Source organism: Odocoileus virginianus, chromosome 29 (assembly GCF_023699985.2).
Source record: "Odocoileus virginianus isolate 20LAN1187 ecotype Illinois chromosome 29, Ovbor_1.2, whole genome shotgun sequence".
NCBI classification, from domain to species: Eukaryota; Metazoa; Chordata; class Mammalia; order Artiodactyla; family Cervidae; genus Odocoileus; species Odocoileus virginianus.
In genome coordinates this window covers 8,088,541-8,109,108 of record NC_069702.1, presented here as the reverse complement: position 1 = coordinate 8,109,108, position 20,568 = coordinate 8,088,541, and positions in this window count along the sequence as shown.

Here is a 20,568-nt window from a genome sequence, read left to right as displayed (position 1 = left end):
AGACCAGGGCTGATCCTCGGTTTGGGAAGATCCTCTGGAAGAGGCCATGGCAACCCACTCCAGTATTCTTGCCTGGAGAATCCCCATGGACCGAGGAGCCTGGAGGGTTACCTACAGTCCACTGGGTCACAAAGAGTCAGACACGGCTGAGCGACTAAGCACAGTGTCCTGTTCAGGAAATTTTTGCCTACTCCGAGTGAAGCTATTGTTTTATATTATCTCCTGTGTTACTGTTTCGTCTATCACAATTAGATCTCTAATGCAACTAAAACTGGTTTTTACATATGGTGTGAGGAAAGGGGTATTGTTATTTTACATGTATTGAAAAGACCATGCTTCTTCCACTGAATTTCATGGGCTAAGTCTGTGATAAATCAGAAGTCTGTGTATGGGTGGGTCTGTTTCTGAAGTCTCTTCTATTTCTTTTTTATTGTCTATCCTATTACCACTACCACACTTAGAACTGTAGTTTTATAAAAGTTGGTATGTGGTTATTTAAATGATTCAGCTTTGGTCTTCTTTAGAATTGTATTCATTATTCTTAACCCTCTTAATTTTCATATTCATTTTATAATCATCTCATCAATTTCCATGAAATTTTTGTTGGAAGCAAATCAATACCTTAACCTTTAGATTATTGAGTCTTCTAATCAGTGAACTTAGTATAATCTCTGTTTCTTTAGTTCTTTAATTTTCTTTTAGTAATGATTGTGCTTTGCTATGTAGTGAGCTAGCCCATTTAAAAATTATATTTATTTCTAAGTATTGATATATTTTAAAGGTATGTATACTAAAATCTGTAAATTTTGATTCTGTCTGTTACTAGAATGTAGAAATACAATTATGTTTTGCATGTCAACTTTGTAATCAGAAATCTTGTAAAATTAATTTATTTATTTTCAAATTTATTTATAGACTTTTGAATTTTATATTTGTAATGTCATGTTTTTATGAATAATAGTATGTCTTTATTTTATATAATTTTTAATTTTATTTACTTTCTTTTTGCATCTTATTGCACCCATTAAACCCTCTATAGCAGTAAGGTAATTCTTTGTTAAACTGCCCTAATAGTATTCTTGTTGAAGGCAGGCCAAGGTGATCAGATATTACCTGGAATATGGTGCGAGATGAGGACTTTGATCAAATATCAGGGTCATCAGATTTTGAGGGTGGGAATTCTGGATAACCTGACAGCAGGATTCTTGCTAAACCTGAACTCTACAAAGATGGAGATGGAAGCCCACACTTTGGGCTAGTTGAGTAGAAGGCTCAGAAAAACTTGACTAAAAGTTAGACCCAGGACAAAATCTTGGTCAGCAGACGTTCTTGTTTCATTCCCAGTCTTAGGGGAAAAGTCTCTAATATTTTGTAAAAATACTGTGTTTACTATAGTTTTCTTTTCTTTCTTTTTTTTTTTTTACCAGATACTCTTTAGTAGCTTCAGTTCAGTTCAGTTGCTCAGTTGTGTCCAACTCATTTGCAACCCCATGAACTGCAGAATGCCAGGCTTCCTTGTCCATTGTCAACTCCTGGAGCTTGCTCAAACTCATGTCCATTGAGTCGGTGATGCCATCCAACCATTTCATCCTCTGTCATCCCCTTCTTCTCCTGCTTTCAATCTTTCCCAGCATCAGGGTCTTTTCTAATGAGTCAGTTCTACACATCAGGTGGCCAAAGTATTGGGATTTTAGCTTCAGCATCAGTCTTTCCAATGAATATTCAGGACTGATTTCCTTTAGGATTGATCTCCTTGCTGTCTGTCCAAGGGACTCTCGAGTCTTCTCCAACATCACAGTTCAAAAACATCAGTTCCTTGGTGCCCAGCTTTCTTTATGGTCCAACTCTCACATCCATACATGACTACTGAAAAAACATAGCTTTGACTACACGGACCTTTTTCAGTAAAGCAATATCTCTGTTATTTAGCTTAGTTTCCTTCTATATTTTTCTTTTCTAGAGTACTGTTTTCACCCTTAAATCAAGAATGAGTGAATTTTATCAAATGCCTTCTCTGTACTAATTAAAATGTTCATGTTCTTATATAAATATAAGAATAATGTTCCTGTTCATTCTGTTAATGTGGTAAACTACATTGATTAATATTTAAAAAGTGAAACCCCAACTTGATATTGCTGGAATAAACTCTACATTGTTAAAATGCATTGCCCTTTTTTGTCACTGCATTTGGTTTGCTATTGCTTTGTTTCAGAGCCCTGTGTGTGTTCATTTGAAGGATCTGTTGTTGTTTTTCAGTCTCTAAGTGGTGTCCAACTGTCTGTGACTGCATGGGCTGCAGCATTCCAGGCTTCCCTGTCCTTCACTATCTCCCAGAGTTTGCTCAAACTCATGACCATTGGGATTCAACCATCTCATCCTGTCACCCCATTCTCCTGCCCTCGATCTTTCCCAGCATCAGGGTCTTTTCCAATGAGTCCACTCTTTGTATCAGGTGACCAAAGTATTGGAGCTTCAGCTTCACCATCAGTCTTGCCAATGAATAGTCAATGTTGATTTCCTTTAGGATGGACTGCTTTGATCTTGCAGTCCAAGTGACTCTCAAGAGTCTCCTCTAGCACCACAGTTGGAAAGCAACAAGTCTTCAGCGCTCAGCCTTCTTTATGGTCCAAGTCTCACACTGTTACATGACCACTGGAAAAAACATAGCTTTGACTAGAAGGATTGGTCTGTAATATTTTGTTTTGCAATCTTATTGATATTTTGGGATTTAGGCTAGGCTATGCCAATATCATAACAAGAGATGCCACTGTTTTCTGTTCCTGGAAAGAGTTGATACAAGTTTGGTATGATTTCTTTTTTCAATATTCAAAAAAATTCCCTGGTTAAGCTATCTTGGACTGAAGTTTTCTTTGTTTAAGGACTTTTACTTATGGATCAAATTCCTAACAGATGCAGAGATATTCAGCTCTTTTATTTATTCTATTTCAGCTTTGGTAATCTTCACTTATAAGGAATTTGTCTATTTATTCTAAGCTTTCAAGCTTATTGGCAAAAGTTGTTAATACTGTCTTCCTATTATCCCTCTGATCACTGTAGAAACTGCGATGATGTTCTTTTTATCTTCCTGATATATGTTATTTATGCCTTTTCCATTTCTTTTTTTCCTTAGAATTGTAAAAATTTTCTAAATTTTGTTAATCTTTAAAATTTTAAATTTTTTACTTTGCTGATTTTCACACTTCTTTTTGAGTTTTATTTACTGTTCTTTATCATGCTACTTCAAATAAATATTTGGATCATGAATCTTTAGCCTCTATTATTATTATTTTTTAATATATACAGTGTGGTAACTGAAAGAATGAGGATTTTCACAAGGAAAGTAGACAGATATGGAAAGACCACATCATATAGTGTGTAGAGAGGCTTGTAAAATAAACACAAACTTGAAACTTTCTCTAGGTTAATGAAAGACTGATGTGTTTTAAGCTCTAGAGAGTGGTCTGTAGGTGGGGGCAGAAAACGAGGGTGACTATGTGGAAGGTGGGTAAGGAATCCAGGTGAAAGGTGACATTTGCTGGACTGAGTGTTCTCAGGGCATGCCTGCATGCTAATTGGCCTCGGTCATGTCCAGTTCTTTGTGACTCTATGGACTGTAGCCTACAAGGCTCTTTTGTCCATGGGATTCCCAGCCAAGAATACTGGAGTGGGTTGCCATCTCCTCCTCCAGGGGATCTTCCCGACCAAGGATCAAACCTCCATCTCTAATGTTTCCTGCATTGGCAGGCGGGTTTTTTACCACTAGTGTCACTTGTCAGTGAGGTTAGAAAAGATTACTGAATTTGCATGAAGTTTAATATTTAGAAGTATGCAGTGGTGATGAATTGGGTGTGAAAGGAGTTTGCTTTTCATTCTACCAGACATATTTCACCAGACTAATATCACCTGTTTCATGTGCCCAAACATGTCCCATGCTTGTCTTTATAAATAATATTCCCTCCACCTAGAGTACCCTTCCTCTCCCTATCTACCCAAATACCCAGTGGTTCCTCTGCACATGAATTCAGAAGTCATTTCATTCAGGAAGTTTTCCTTACATCCCTGACTGGGTTAATACCTCTGCTATGTGCTCTTAAGACAGACCAAACTTTTCTCCTCATGGCAATTAACACACTCGATTGCTTACTGTTTAAAATTTATACTAGTAAATGTTGAGGCTAATGAGAACAGGGGGAAAATTTTTATGCATTTAAAGCTATATATCCTTCTCTAAACATTGGTTTATCTGCCCACAAAATTTGATATAATGTAGTTTTATTATAATTCAGTTCAAAATATTAAAAATATTTTTCATTATGCTTTTTTCTTTTTACCCTTATATTGCTTACAAGTGCATTGCTTTATTGTTTAATTCCAAAACACTTGTGGATCTTTCTAACTTTGTTTTTGTTATTGATTTCCAGCTTGATGCCATTGATGTCACAGAACATATTTTGCCATGACTATTCTTGAAATTTGCTGATATGCTTTATAGATCAGCATAAGGTCAGCTGGTAAAGATTCCATGTACATTTGAAAAAAAGTTATTCTTCAGCTCTTGGGTGCTGTACTCTATACAGGATAATTCAGTTAAATTTGTTAATCATGATATTCAAATATTTGATATCCTTACTGTTTTTTTGGTGCTGTTTATTCTACCAGTCACTGAGAAAGCTGTGTTAAAATTTCTAAATATACTTATAGAGTTTTCACTTAGTCAATTTTAGGCATGAATATTTTGATACTGTATTTTTTTAATGTTTGGAAGTTTAAGATTTTTATATCTTTTTTGATTTACTCCTTTATCACAATAAAACCCTATTTTTAGTAATACTTCTTACCTTAAAACTATATATAAGGTCAGTATAGATGTATTAGTTTTATTTCCATTATTTCATTTATATCTCTATTTTTTATTTTTCAAAGAATTTTTGTACTTATATTTAAGATATGTTTCTTGACTGTCCCAATGTGAAAATCCTTTTTTTTTTTAATGGAAAGATTTTGTCTATTGACATTTCATATAAGTTGCTGGTATATTTATGTTAAATTTGCCTTCTTATTAGTTACTTAGTCTATTGTTCTTATTCATTTGCTTTATATTTTTTCCTGTCTTGCTTCCTTTAGTATTAAATATCTTTCACAAATTTTATTTTCCTCTATTATTTTCTATATATATACTATATATATAAATAATATCTATATAATTTATAGAAATATATATATATATATATATATATATATATATATATATGTCTCCTTAGTTGCTCAGTCATGTCTGACTCTTCTGCGACCCCATGGACTGCAGCCCACCAGGATCCTCTGTCCATGGGATTCTCCAGGCAAGAATACTGGAGTGGGGTGCCATGCCCTTCTCCAGGGGATCTTCCTGACCCATGGATTGAACCAGGTCTCCTGCATTGCAGGCAGATTCTTGACCATCTTCCCTCTTTACCACTAGTGAAGCCCAAGAGCTGACTCATTGGAAAAGACCCTGATGTTGGGAAATCATGAGGGCAGGAGGAGAAGTGGGTGACAGAAAATGAGATGGTTGGATGGCATTGCCAACTCAATAGACATGAGTTTGAGAAAGCTCTGGGAGATAGTGAAGGACAGGGAAGCCTGGCTTGCTGCAGTTCTTGGGGATACAAAAAGTCGGACACAATTTAGCAACTGAATAGCAATGACATATATATGTACATATATATATATATATCTTTGTACATATACACAAACATATAACACAGGATAAAATTGTATTATTCTTTCTGTGATTACTTTAGAGATTGCACCATGCATCCTTGACTTATTGAAGTATAATTTAAATCAGCATTTACCTGAGAATATTTTAATTCTTTTTAACCTCTTTACCAACTAATGTACTATTGCTATTGTGCATTTTGATTTTGTTTTATGTAGTCAATATTCATCTATATTTCACATACTTTCCATTACTGGTGTATTTACTTATTTTTATGTTAATATGCTTCTATCTGGGATTACTTTTCTGTCTAGAAAATTCCCTTTAGCATTCATTTCTTACAGGTGGGCTGATCACAAATTCCATCTTTCTTTTTCTGAAGATGTACTTGGACTTCAGTTTGAAAGATATTTTTATTTTACTGAGGAAAGCATTCTGGATTGGCAATTTCTTTCATTTTTTCCCCCTTTTTTTTGCAGCACTTGAAAATTCATTATATTGTCTTTGGCTTCCATAATTCCTTCTGAGAATGCTAAGAGGTTTTGGTTGTTTTGTTTGTTTGTTTGTTTTCCTTCTCTCTCTTTGCTTTTAAGATTTTGACTAGTTTTCAACAGTTTTTCTATGATGTTTCTTTTGGAATTTAATTTTTTGTATTTATATTGTTTGGATTCCGAGATATTCTTAAATCTTGAGTATGTTTCACCAGTTTTGGATAACTCTCAGCCATTCTTTCTTTAATCATTTTTCTGTTCAATTTTCTTTTTTCCTCTCTATTCTTTTCTCTTCTTACATATATTTGGCATTTCCTCCATTTTTCATACATCTGCTCACTCTTTTCTTTATACTAATCTTTCTACTCTGTGCATCAATATGGACATTTGTTAAAAACTGATCTATTTCAGTTCACTAATTATTTCTTTTGTTTTCTTTAATATGACATAGTTTTCTAATTTGAGTTATTATAGTTTTCAATTTTAAAATTTCTATTTGTCTATTTTTATAGATATCAGTTGCAGATGGTGAAGCCTCCGACCTCATCCTGTATTTTATTGAACTTATTCATTATAATCTTTTAAAAGTCTGTCTGAAAATTTGATTGTGTGATCACTTTTGGGTGAGTTTCTATTGTCTATTTCTTTTCTTTTGGTCCTGATCATTTGTTATTCTGTCCTAGTGTGACTTTCAATTTTTTTAATAAATATACAACATTGTGTATGGAAAATTTTAGACTCTCTGGATGACATTGATTTCCTGGAGAGAGGGTTTTCTTTAGGCAGCTATGTAATGTATGGGAAGTGATCCAATTAAATCCTAGTTTATGTCTTTATTAAGACTTATCTTTTTATGTATTCCCTTATTTTTGGAGATAGCTTGTGATGTTCTCAACCGAAAACCTGGGTTTCTACAGGACCTTCTTCCATGAGGGACTCTGGACTCTAATTTATTGCTTTTCATCACCATAAGACTGCCTGAATCTCTACTTAGACTTTTGTTTTCTTAGCTCCTGATTTCTGTTGCCAATTTCATTATCTAGCTTCTTGAGTGCACAGCTTAGGAATCAGGGAGTAATTTAGGGGATGTTGCGTGAGTAACTTAGGCCTCAGTTTTCTGTACTGCTCTCCACTCTGTCATCTGGGGCCCTCCAGTTCTGGCTGCCTTAATCACCCTTATTTCTAACTTTTGTCTTTTCCTTTCAATGAAATTGCTGCAAACCCTCTGCCGCTGCTTTCTATTTATCCTCTATACCCCTTGCTGCAGATTGACAAAGTCCCAAAGGAAAAAAGCAGCAACGTAGTTGATCTCATTTTAGTCCTTCTCTTTGCGATTCTAACTCCGTGATTCTCATCTGCAGTGACTGCTCTCGGATGCCTTCAAAAAGTGTCTTTTTAAAATGCATTTAATCCAGCTCTTAGGTTATTCTCAGTAGAAGGCTTACTATGACTCAAGCTACTCATAATAATTGAGACTAATTTACTCATTTTGGAGGCTGTATACAATTCTAAGTTCTGGGTTTGCCAATTAATTATTTAGTGCCCTATTGAACTTCTGGTTTCTAAGTTTTCACTGTTATGAATAATGTTGCATAAACATGCTTGTAGTATAATTTCATGCAATTGTACAAGCATTTCTTTAGGATAATTGCCGATAGTAAATGGCTGGACACGGCTTATATCATTTTTCTCATCCTTTTTTGGACAGAACTCAGTTTCCTGGCTTCAGCCAAACTGCAGGGTAGACTGGGGAATTCAGATATTTTGTATGTAGAGGAAGAGGAAATGCGGCAAACACAGCATTGTCTTTATAGCTAACTACTTCCTAACTTTCTCTCTAGGTCTAGTCCCCTTCTATAATCCATACACTACAGTATCACTTGACCTCATATCCTTAAATACCACTGAGTGTTGAAGAATTTATGCTTTTGAAGGGTGCTGGAGAAGACTTTTGAGCATACCTGGGACAGCAAGGAGATCAAACCAGTTTAATCCTAAAGGAAATCAATACTGAACACTCACTGAAAGGACTGATGCTGAAATTGAAGCTCCAGTACTTTGGCCATCTGATGCAACCAGCCAACTCATTGGATAAGCCCTTGATGCTAGGAAAGATTGAGGGCAGGAGGAAAAGGGGGTGATAGAGGATGAGATGGCTGGAAAGTGAAAGTGAAAGTCACTCAGTCGTGTCCGACTCTTTGCAATCCCATAGACTATACAGTCCATGGAATTCTCCAGGCCAGAACGCTGGAGTGGGTAGCCTATCCCTTCTCCAGGGGGTCTTCCTGACCCAGGAATCGAATCGGGGGTCCCCTGCATTGCAGGCGGATGATTGGATGGCATTACCAATTCAATGGACATGGACTCGGGCAAACTTTGGGAGATAGTGAAGAACGGGCAGACCTGGTGTGTTTCAGTCCATGGGGTCACAAGGAGTCGGACACAACTTAGCGACTTAACAACAACCACCACGACCACTGGGCAAGACTCACCGATAAATTAAAAGCTTTTGGGATCTTTCTTTTGCTTAGAGAATGAATTTGTGACTTGTGAAATGTACAAGTGCTAGAACCTCAATGGAAGACTGTTTTGCTTTGTATTTCTGAATCTAATCTTTTATCATTTTACCCTGATACATTTTTTTTTCTTTTTATAGATGATGGAAAGGGTTCAGTGGGGCTCTGTTTCACATAGAGGTGATCATACTTAACTGGGGCAAACTTGAAATGGAGGGCGGTCACCTTTTAGATTCCTTAAATTACAACTTGCTTAATAAGTAATACCCTCTAACTAGACTTGCCAATCAAGCTCACCTTAACTGGTTCTGCAAATTGCATACCCTCCATGCTTCATGTAGCTTAGACAATATATCACAAGACTCCTATAACTGCCATCTATAGATAACAACTCTGATGCATGGGTCATTATGATAAAGTTTGCTTAAGTTGTTTAGCAAGAAGATGGAGTTAAGTCTTGCCCAGTTTGAACCGGTAGAGGTCACTGACAATTCAACTGAGCCTGCATGAGTGTCTGATGGGTGACCTTTGACATCAGAGGGTCCAAAACTCAACCCACTGGTTACGTTAATGCTGCTATTTTCTGTGCATGGTTCTCATGAAGAGCATGTAACTCAAATATACCTGTTCATAGCATGATTACTTCACCTTTTCCTTACCTCCAATCACATTTCACCATGCCTCAGATTACCCTACTTCTTTATCTCATAAATATTGTGAGACCCACATCTTCAGGGAGGTGAATTTGAGTTCTGTTTTTCCATCTCCTTGCTTGGCTGCCTTGTGAATAGACCTTTTCTCTGCTGCAAACCTCAGCATCTCAGCTTTTGGCTTGCTGTGTGTCGGGCAAATGATGCTGGTTCGGTAACAAGCTCTCCTCAAACACTATTGTAGTTGGAAGGGCAGGGACAAAGGAGACAGGGAAATATGGGGCAGACATTGCTTCTTCTGTATCCAGCAGTATGACCTGGGGCGAGCTAGTCAGTCTTTTCTGTGCTTCTGTGTTCCCAGCTCTGTAATCTGGCTCTGATAATGGAATAAAACGGCAGCCCTATTATTTTGATCCACCAGTCTCCACCTAAAAAATACACCAGAAAGGACAAGATTTGCCTTTAAGGAAAACAGGAGGATTCTGAGTCATAAGGTAGTCACAGGTGATAGTGTGTGTGTGTGCGCACGCGTGCTGCTCACATTCAATGTCCCAAGCTGCAAGCTGAGGACACCTTCACCTCCACTCATTGTTATTTATTTGGAGCCATGTAGATCAATCTTCCTAGGAGCAGCAAACACTTCAGGGACCCGACTTTAAGTGTTAAGTGGCCCCTCAGCTTCCTTTCCAGAAGATCTAGTGCAAGGCTTTGTAAATGGGTCTCTTGAGAGTTATTTGTGTTTAATCTGCAGTGAGAGGACCAGCCTGGGTCAGAGGCCTGCAGCCCTGGTAATTCAGCTTTCCTCTTTAGGAAATGATCCTCAAGGTCCATTATCAGGTTCTGTTGCAGCCATTAGGCTGTCTTTGCACAGGCGGGGGGCTAATGAGCCCAGGGGTAGAAACCTAGTGTGGGCATAATCCCTGAGTACCTTCTCTTAAATAATGCATCAACCACACACACACACACACACACACACACACGCACACACGCAGATCACTGCTGTTGTTGGCAATCAGACTCTTCTTGATTTGAAAGTAGACATCAAGATGCCTATTGGCCCAGCTGAGATCCCACTTCTACTATTTATTATCTCTGTGATCTAAGGAACGTTGCTTAAACTATACAGACGTGTCTTAGTCTCCTTGTGTATAAACTCAGAAGAATGACAGTACTAGCCTAAAGTCCCTGCAAGGATTAAATGAGACAGTTTATGAAAAATAGTTTGAATAGTGCTTGGCACATAGTAAATCCCGTATAAATGTTAAGTAGAGTTCTTATAAATAATTAATTGTCTCATTATTAAATTATTTAGCTTAATACATCACCCATTGAGGTAGATGTTTTCACTAATTCTCCTTTTTCCAAAGAGACAAAATTGCCTGGCAGCTCACCCAAATTTGCTATATCATAGGATTGGAATTCAAAACCAGGCAGTCTGGATAAGTAGAACCATATAATGAGAGAGATGTGATATTCTGCCTCAAGGAGAGTTTTTTTATGACATAGCAGTTAGACACTCCAATTTCATGTGATTATTGTTTCTACCTATGTTTCTAGCTTCTTCAAAGTTTCAGGGATTTAAATGGACTACATAATTTTGGAGTAAAACTTAGGATCTTGAGTCAGATTGTTTTGGGTTAAAACTCAAATTTTGCCCCTCAATAGCTGAGGGACTTTCATTAAGTTAAATTGTATAAACCCACCGAAGCCTAATAACACTGTTTTATATTAAGGTATGTAAACTACTTAGCAAATATCCTAGTATATTATAGATCTTCAGGAAGCATGGGTTATTGTGGTAGATTCCAGAATGGCCCCAGTTCCTCTCCCTTCCTATATTGACACCCTTATGCAATTTTTCAGTGCCTTCATTTTTCATCTGAATTTAGCCACCATAAAATGGAGTGTATGTCAGTTCCAGTCTGTTCCATGTCCAGTTCTAACTGTTGCTTCCTGACCTGCATATAGGTTTCTCAAGAGGCAGGTCAGATGGTCTGGTATTCCCATCTCTTTCAGAATTTTCCACAGTTTATTGTGATCCACACAGTCAGAGGCTTTGGCATAGTCAAAAAAGCAGAAATAAAAAGAAAAAGGCAGAAATAGATGTTTTTCTAGAACTCTCTTGCTTTTTCAATGATCCAGCGAATGTTGACAATTTGATCTCTGGTTCCTCTGCCTTTTCTAAATCCAGCTTTAATATCTGGAAGTTCACGGTTCATGTATTGCTGAAGCCTGGCTTGGAGAATTTTGAGCATTACTTTACTAGCATGTGAGATGAGTGCAATTGTGTGGTAGTTTGAGCATTCTTTGGCATTGCCTTTCTTTGGGATTGGAATGAAAACTGACCTTTTCCAGTCTGAGTTTTAGACTGCTGAGTTTTCCAAATTTGCTGATGTATTGAGTGCAGCACTTTCACAGCATCATCTTTCAGGATTTGAAAGCTCAACTGTATATTGTCACCCTGCTTATTTAACTTATATGCAGAGTACATCATAAGAAATGCTGGGCTTGAGGAAGCACAAGCTGGAATAAAGATTGCAGGGAGAAATATCAATAACCTCAGATATACAGATGACACCACCCTTATGGCAGAAAGTGAAGAAGAACTAAAGAGTCTCTTGATGAAAGTGAAAGAGAAGAGTGAAAAAGTTGGCTTAAAGCTCAACATTCAGAAAACTAAGATCATGGCATCTGGTCCCATCACTTCCTGGCAAATAGATGAGGAAACAGTGGCTGACTTTATTTTTCTGAGCTTCAAAATCACTGCAGATGGTGATTGCAGCCATGAAATTAAAAAACGCTTACTCCTTGGAAGGAAAGTTATGACCAACCTAGACAACATATTAAAAAGCAGAGACATTACCTTGTCAACAAAGTTCCATCTAGTCAAAGTTATGGTTTTCTCAGTAGTCTTGTATGGATGAGAGAGTTGGACTATAAAGAAAGCTGAGCACTGAAAAATTGATGCTTTTGAACTGTGGTGTTGGGACTCTTGAGAGTCCCTTGAACTGCAAGGAGATCCAACCAGTCCATCCTAAAGGAGATCAGCCTTGGGTGTTCACTGGTAGGACTGATGCTGAAGGTGAAAGTCCAATACTTTGGCCATCTGCTGTGAAGAACTGACTCATTTAAAAAGACCCTGATGGTGGGCAAGATTGAGGACAGGAAGAGAAGGGGATGACAGAGGATGAGATGGTTGGATGGCATCCCCTACTCAATGGACATGGGTTTGGGTGGACTCTGGGTGTTGGTGATGGACAGGGAGGCCTGGTGTGCTGCGGTTCATGGGGTCGCAAAGAGTTGGACACGACTGAGCGACTGAACTGAACTGAACTGATGTCAATTCCAAATCTCTTGTGTCCCAATGAGAACATGTGCACGCTGGGGATGCAAGTGGCACGTGGAGCTGAAGCAAGTCATAGACTTTGATATAAAACTGGGATTTGAATCTAGTTCTGTTTGACTTGGTAACGAGAGCTGTTGTTCCCTCTACCAGGGAGCATTGTATCAGCATTACTACAGGGGAAACTTGGGGGCAGATATAAACTTGGGGACAGATATAAAGACAATGTTTTTTTTTTTTTTCTCCACTAGACAGACTGCCAGCAAAGGTTGCAGAATCAACTTATATTTACTGAAAATTCAGTTACAACAATGAATAACAGCAAGAGAGAAAGAAAAAGGAAATTTGTACATGTGAGAGCAAAATTCATTTTCTAATGAGCACATAGGCAATGCAGAGAAACTCCTCTGTAGTTGTGTTTAATGTGCAATTTCCTTTTGTAGCATATGAACCCAGATTCAGTAGGGTGAGCCTCCTTGATAAGGCGGGTGCTTCATAGATCCACCAAGAGAAAGCCCAGAGCAATACTGACTTCATTTTTATTGCGCTGTTTCTTTCTATTGGTCATTGTTTCTGTAAGAAGTTTTCCAACCTTGTACATACAGAAAAAATGATCAGGTGAAGTCCAGGGAAAATGCTATGCATGGTTAGTGATATTTCTTTCATGGGAGAAAGTAGTTGGGGTCTAGGTGCCATATATTGGCTTCTTTGCACAGTTATCTCCTTCATCCTCTTCTTGACTCTGGCCACATATTCTTCCCTCTATTGATACACTCATCACAATTCTGTCTCTCCTTTCTTTCTTCTTAAACCAGTGTCACAGTATCACCACTGTGGAGTCATGTAACACCAACGACAATCATTTACTTTGATAACATGTACCAAGTGATTCCTTAGTTATAGGGTCTGCACATTTACATTTAATTCTCACACTAAGAGACTGACCCTAAAATTACTCCTGTTCTATAGAGAAAACTGAGGCTCAGAAAGGTGCTGTAAGTTTCCCGATGTCACACAGTTGGGAACTGGCAATGCCGGGATTTGTACCCAACTCTGTTCTTTTAATTACTACCCTGTTCTGTATAAACTGGGAATGTCACTTGAAATCCAGTATTATTTAATTCTCATAGCAATACTTTAAAGTTGGAATGATAAAGATAATTTTTCAGATGAAATCACCAGCTTCAGCAAACTTAGTTTGCCCAAGATCCTCAACAAGTAGAAGGACCAGCAGAAACCTTTACTCTCCATCAAATGTGTCAATTTATCTTTGCTGCATTGTTGTTCAACCATAAGTCATGTCTGACTCTTTGAGACCCCATGGACTGGAACACGCCAGGCTCCCGTCCTTCACCGTCTCCTGGAGTTTGCTTAAACTCATGTCCATTGTTGTCGATGATGCCATCCAACCATCTCATCCTGTCACACTTTTCTCCTCCTGCCCTCAATCTTTCCCAGCATCAAGGTCTTTTCCAATCAGTCAGCTCTTCACATCAGGTGGTCATAGTATTGGAATGTCAATTTCAGTATCAGTCCTTCCAATGAATATTTAGGGTTGATATCTTTTAGGAGAGACTGGTTTGATCTCCTTGCTGTCTGAGGGACTCTCAAGAGTCTTATCGAGCACCACAGTTTGAAAGCATCAATTCTTCAGTGCTCAGAGTTCTTTATGATCCAACTCTTATATCCATTGCATTCATTTGAATCAAAGACTTAAGGTTTTCTGTCCCAAGCCAGCAAATGAACTGCAAAATTCAGAATATGTCTTTTTCATCGACTTTCTCATGCTCTTTTTTTTAATTTTTGTGACCTTGCAGGTCCTGTTACCATCTCCCCTTCATAGAATGTTGTTCACATTTTCCCCTGGTTTCCCCATCCCTTTTCCCTCTGTCTCCCCATCCCCTGCTTCTGCCATAAAGCTATAGCCAGACCAATCTACATTTTAAAGTTGTCTCAAGTTATGTTCAAATCTCCAGAGTCTTTGCAGCTTTAAGGAGCCCTGAATCTAATTTTAAAATGATTTATCATTGCAATTTGTGCTAATATCATTATAAATCATCAATTTACATAGACTGAAGATCTGATTAATTCAAATATATTCATTTATTTTAGATTAATATGCACCCACTGACTAACCTCTGTATTCATTTACACACAAGATTAAAAACAGATTATTACACCCAAACAAGAACCTACACCAAGCAGCTTGAGTAGCACTGCCCATTTCCAGTACTGTCAGGGCAGCTCAATAATTGCCTTTCCCTCATATCTGGTACGTCATCATGGCAACTGACCTTTGACTTCTGACTCTTACACTGTCACTGTTGCCTGCACTGCCTCTGGGGACATTGACACTTTGTCAGGTTGAATTTCCTATCTATAGAGACATAATGAATATTCAAAGAAATGCTTACTACATGCTCAAGCATGACATAGGGCTTTATTGATGCTAACTTATTTAATCTTTACAACAGCCCTATGAAATACGTACTAATATGATCCCATTTGGTATAATGGGGTTTAAAGAGATATTCCCAGGTGGTTTGGTGGTAAAGAATCCGCCTGCCAATACATGGAGACGTGGGTTTGATCCCTGGGTGGGGAAGATCCCCTGGAGGAGGAAATGGCAACCCTCTCCAGTATTCTTGCCTGGAGAATCCCCTGGACAGAGGAGCCTGGCGGGCTACAGTCCATGGGGTCGCAAAGAGTCAGACACGACTGAAGTGACTAAACCACCACTACCAGCATTTGACTAATGCTCTAGAATTTTGGAGTTGTAAAGACTTGAGTTGGGTTTCCACTTCCATCGATTCTTGGTTCAGCCGCTAAGCACACAGTCTCTGGGGTGCCTTGGTCTCCTGCTCTGTAAAGCGGGTTCTTGTTTTCCTGGCCAGCTTCTTCGGTCAATTCACAAACTCCCAGGACACATCAGCTTATTCCACACTTCAGTTTCATCAGCAGTCTGGCCCTCGTTAGGCTGGACCTGAGTTGCCAACCCTCCACAGTTTTTTCCAAGTGCTTCATTCCTGCAGGAGAGTCCAGGAAACTGGACTCCAATCTGTTTGGAGTTTACAGCCAAAGGCATCGGGTTAACTTGAAGCACAAAACATGGTTAATGATTTAGAGTACTAATGGAATGTTGGCCCTGCAAATTACCTTCCACATATATTTCTAAAAAGGTCTTTCCTACCGAAGACCTTGAATTTTAAATTATATTCCTAGGTCCACTCTTTAGAGCCTAAAATGTGTCTGTCTGTCACCTATTGTGTGAAAAACATTTTGCCTGGTGGGAGAAGAATGATGTTAACAATAATAACTATATTTTAAATTTGTAGAGCAGATTTTTATTTTCATGCACTGCACTGTATCATTGAATGAGCAGTGAGATGAGAGACCTGAATCTCTCTGGTTCAAGCGAGGCTTGAATCCAGGCTTTGTCATGATGAAGTCATTTAGATAAGTCACCAACCCTTCTTAGGTATTGATTTCCTACCTGATTTGAGGTCTGGATTACTTGACTGGAACTCTCTTTTTTTATGAGACTCGATCCTTTGTTTATTTGAAGTGGAAATTGTAGCCCGTCATACAAAGGCACATGCTTGGTGCTCAATACAGATGCAGGACTTCTCTGGTGCTCCAGTGGTTAGGAATCTGCCTTCCAGTGCAGGGGACATGGGTTCGATCCCTGGTCAGGGAACTAAGATCCCACATCAGAGAACTAAGATCCTACATGCTGTGGGGAATCTAAGCCCAGGCACTGCAACTAGAGAAAGACCCCTGCACTGTGATGAAGACTCAGTGTAGCCAAAATTAAACAAAACAAAACAAAACAAAACTTGATGGACTGAACTGAAATGTACTCATTATTTTAAATCACAGGATCCGGTGTCAGGCAGCTGGTGTTCAAATTAAGACTTAACTATTTATTACTTGGGAAGTTGCTTGCTCTGTTTCCCCATTTGTAAAATGGAGATGATGTTAGTACCCATCTCACAGGGTGAGGCAAGGTGTAAATTTAAGCCAGTAAATATAAAGTGCTGGAGCAGTGCCTGGCTTATAGTAGGAGCTCAGTAGATGTCATTGCTCCTGGCTGGTTAAGAAGCTTGGAACATACTTTCACACAGAATGAAGAACTCATATGTATGGTTTCAATAAATCCAAATCAAACACTGAGATCTGAAGTAGGGCTGAGCTGAGGACAGGACCAGGTTCAGGGGTCAAAAGAAGAGTTTCTAGAACACTAGAAGAGGTTGTAGCTTTACCTGGGAGATGAGCATGTTTAAAGGACAGAGGGAAAGGTAACAGGTGAAAAAAGGCTCAAGATGTTGGAGCTTGGGATCCAGATTCAGGGAAGAATGGTCTCCACACCACTCATTCTGATGATCTCCATGGTCAAATTTATTTTCATGAAACTGTCCTTTTTTTTTTAACAAAGTTAGAGAGGACTTTCTAGCTAATTCTAACTAGTTTTAGTTCTATAACTGAACTTCATTGATTTCTGCATATGAAATTTATACACAGCCATCTATTAAATTTTTATTTGTCATAGTTTTTCAGTTGATTCTTTTAGGTTTTCTCGATACACATTCACTTAGTCTGCTAGCAATGATCCTTTTATAATCTACTTTCATACCTTCTACTTTGATCTCTAGTTTAATTGCGTTGGCTACTACCTCTGTAGGGCTTCCCAGGTGGCACTAGTGGTAAAGAACCTGACTGCCAAGGCAGGAGACCTAAGAGATGTGGGTTCGATCCCTGGGTTGGGAAGATCCCCTGGAGGAGGGCATGGCAACCCACTCCAGTACTCTTGCCTGGAGAATCCTATGGACAGAGGAGCCTGGTGGGCTACAGTCCATGGGTTTGCAGAGTCAGAAATGACTGATGTGAGTTAGCATGCACTACCTCTATAACAATGTTAAATAATAAAGATGATACATGATATTTTAAAAAAATATTAGAGAAAAAATTTTACAAGTACTTTTGGGATTACAACAAAATTGAGAGGAAGGTACAGAGATTTCTCATATACCCTCTGCCCTCGCACAGGCATAGTCTCCCCTGTTGTCAACATCACTCACCAGAGTGGTATTTTTTTCTTTCTTTTCTTTTTTATTTTATTTTATTTTATTTTATTTTTTTACCAAGGATGAGCCTACACTGACACATCATAATTGCCCAAAGTCCATACTCTACCTGAAGGTTGGCTCCTGCTGCCATACATTCTATGAGTTTGGATAAATTTATGATGACATATATTCATCATTATGTCACGCAGAATGTTGTTACTTCCCTAAAAATTCTCTATGCGTTATCTATTTATTTTCCTTTCCTTCCTTTCCTAACCTCTCTCACCTTCATCCACTGATCTTTTCATTTTTTTCTATGATTTTGCCTTTTCCAGAATATCACAGAGTTGGAATCATACCTAAGTAGCCTTTAGTAATACACATTCAAGGTTCACTTAGTAATATGTGCTTAAGTTTCCTCTGTTTTTTCATGGCCTGATAGCTCATTTCTTCTTAGCACAGAATAACATTCCATTGCATGAGTGTATCACAGTTAATTTATCCATTCACCTAGTAAAGGACATCCTGCCTGCTTCCAAGTTTTGGCAATTATGAATTAAGCTGCTAAAAAAATCTCTGTGTAGATTTTTGTGTGAATGAAAGTTTTTAACTTCTTGGATAAATGCCAAAGAGTGTGATTGTTGGATTCTATGATAAGAATATGTTTAGTTTTAGATCCTTTGTTTTTAAATTTATTTGAGTTTTCTTGTCCAGTGATTTGATTTTTTTCAGCATTTTTCAAATTTGTGGGAACCTTATTGTTGACCTGAATGGACTCTGGCCTTGCTCTCCATGTACAATTCCCACCCAAAGAGAGAGGTTTCATCCTCTCCATTCAATCAAGCCCCAAGTTCTGTGACTCTTATGTTCCCAAAGTATCTCCATCTATCTGATTCTCTCTTTCTCTACCTTCAGGTCAAGATCACCTTGTCTCTGAAACACTGTGTAATAATCTCTCTCTTTTTTGTAATTCAGAAAATTGCGTACTTTTATTTTTCTATTGGAGGATAATTGCTTTGTAATGTTGTGTTAGTTTCTGCTGGACAGCGAAGTTAGTCCGTTATATGTATACATCTGTCCCCTCCCTCGTGGACCTGTCTCCCCTGCAGCCTACCCCTCCAGGTCATCACAGAGCACCGAGCTGGGCTTCCTGTGCCTTACGGCAGGTTCCCACTAGCTAAAGTGGTACATACATACAATGGAATTTTATTCAACCACTAAAAGGAACAAAGTTGGGTCATTTACAGAGATGTGGATGGACCTAGAGACTTTCATACCAAGTGAAGTAACTCTGAAAGAGAAAAACAAATATTCTTTATTAACACATGCACATGGAATCTAGAGAAATGTACTAATCTCTTGCAAATCTCTTTACTTCTGAGAAGGGAGCCCCTCCTGGCTGGCTTCAGAGCTTGAACTCTAGCATCTCTACTATACAGTGAGACAGAGCGGAGTCTTGAATTAATCTGGATTCAGTTCAATTCAGTTCAGTCACTCAGTCGTGTCCAACTCTTTGTGACCCCATGAACCACAGCACGCCAGGCCTCCCTGTCCATCACCAACTCCAGGAGTTTACCCAAACTCATGTCCATTGAGTTGGTGATGCCATCCAACCATCTCATGCAGATTAATTTCCAGTATCAAATATATATTGTTGGGGAATTTAACTTGCCTTGCTTTATTTTCTTTTCTGTAGATCATTATGAAGTTTAAATACAATTATCTATGCTGAGTCCTTCACATAGTACCTGATTCACTGTCATCCTCAAAAATCAATATTATCACTGTTACCTGTGACATGATCACCACCACCACCATCACCATGGTCATTATCACCATCATAGAAGTGAGGATGGAATGATGGACAAGTCCTAGATGTCACTCAGATTGCTCTTCCTGGTGTCAGCCTGTCACTAACATACTTCCATGCTTGTTGAATTACTAAGAGTATGAAGCACTGAAACTCTAGCATATGAGAGACATCAAATGAAAAAGGTACCTGAGCTTAATGAAGGGAGATGGCACATATCCATACATTTTCAAGTCTGTGGGAGAGAAATTAGGGATATTAGTAAAAATAATGTTATAACAAGAGCATTGCAACCAGTTCTACTACAACTGCTATTACACCTGCAAAGACAGGCACTGTGAAAATTCAACAATCTTCAGCTTACTTCTACAGCCAAAGAAGAGAGCCAGGGCAAGGAGGTGGAATGGAATACACCACTTTGCTCGTCAATTTAACTTAGTCCTCCCAACAACTCTTCACTAGTGCTTTCTTATCTCCCTTTTATGTCTGAAGATTCTGAGGCCTACAGAGTTGAAAATCGAAGAATTCGAAGCTCTTCTAAGGCACCCTGTTCCTTCTCTGGGTTTTTGTTCACCGCAAGAAGCTCTTTCTAAAAATATCATATGTCCAAAAGGGCAGTGATTGCATTAGGACCCAGGGAGATCCCCATCACAGGAGTAGTTCAAGCTGAAGCTAATGGATTGCGCGGGGGGGTTTAAGCATTTGAGAGGGCTGGGATGACATGACTGTTAAAGTTCTTTTGAGGAGGAAGGTTTAAGCCTTTGTGAAATGCTGCCCACGGCTGACAACCTTGGAACATTCTAGTTTTGGCTTCATTCAGGACTGTGTTATTCAGGATTATATAAAAAGAGCTCTCCTTTGCCCATTGGAAGCCCAGGGCCACACCTTGAATAGAATCTCCAGTTTGTGAGGGTATGTTTAAGATGCAGTAGTTAGTTAGTAATCTTTACCTGTAAATCACCTCAATGAAATTCCAGAGCATTACTTGGTGAAG